The sequence below is a fragment of the Cucurbita pepo genome, unplaced genomic scaffold (genome assembly GCF_002806865.2).
Source record: "Cucurbita pepo subsp. pepo cultivar mu-cu-16 unplaced genomic scaffold, ASM280686v2 Cp4.1_scaffold000763, whole genome shotgun sequence".
Taxonomy (NCBI): Eukaryota; Viridiplantae; Streptophyta; class Magnoliopsida; order Cucurbitales; family Cucurbitaceae; genus Cucurbita; species Cucurbita pepo.
In genome coordinates, this window is record NW_019646977.1 from 8,038 (window position 1) to 8,865 (window position 828).

The 828-nt window shown below is 39.6% G+C and overlaps 1 non-coding gene across 1 annotated transcript; it reads left to right on the top strand.

The window, feature by feature from the left end:
- Positions 1 to 260: 260 nt before the first annotated feature.
- Positions 261 to 366, top strand: LOC111785803. The gene has a single exon (XR_002813709.1). It is a non-coding gene; the product is annotated as a small nucleolar RNA R71 (small nucleolar RNA).
- Positions 367 to 828: the final 462 nt, after the last annotated feature.

Genomic DNA, 828 nt, shown 5'->3' on the forward strand with positions numbered 1-828 from the left:
TTTGTAAAATATTAGTCACCGAAGCTAGTTGAGCATTGATAGAGGACAAAGCATCAACTTCAAGTACTCCTCGAGTCTTCCTTCCTGGGTTGCTTCTCACATCGGCCCATTGACAATTGTTAGATGCTATTCTCTCTAAAATCTCATATGCTTCATTGTATGTCTTTGACAAAATAGCTCCATTGGCGGAAGCATCAACTACTTGTTTAGTAGCAATATTTAATCCATTGTAGAAAGTCTCCATTTGTATACAATGAGGTAGTCCATGGTGAGAACACTTTCTAAGCATCTCCTTAAATCTCTCCCAAGCTTCACTTAGTGTCTCATCTTCAAACTGTTGAAAAGCAACAATCTCATTTCTGAACCGTGCATTTCTCGTGGGTGGGAAATACTTGATCAAAAATTTCTCTGCTAGACTATTCCACGAATCAATTGTTCCCGGTGCTAAGGTATTCAACCATGATTTAGCACCATCCCTCAATTAATATGGGAATAAGCTCAGTCTAATCACATCTTTATCCACTCCTTGAAATCGAAATGAGTCACTAACTCCCAAAAATGACTTTAGGTGTAGGTGAGGATCTTCCGACGGTAGTCCATAAAATTGCCCAATGGTTTGCAGCATTTGAATTATCACAGGTTTTAGCTCAAACGTGGTTGCTTGTATTTCAGGTATAATGATGCACGGATTTAGCTCTTCCACAGCTGGGTGTGCATATGCTCGTATCGCTCTTTCTCTGTCATCTGCTAAATGAATGGCATTAGCAGTAATTCTCTCTTGATTAGCCATCATCACTGGATTTTCAAACTCTCGATTTAGTTGGGCCA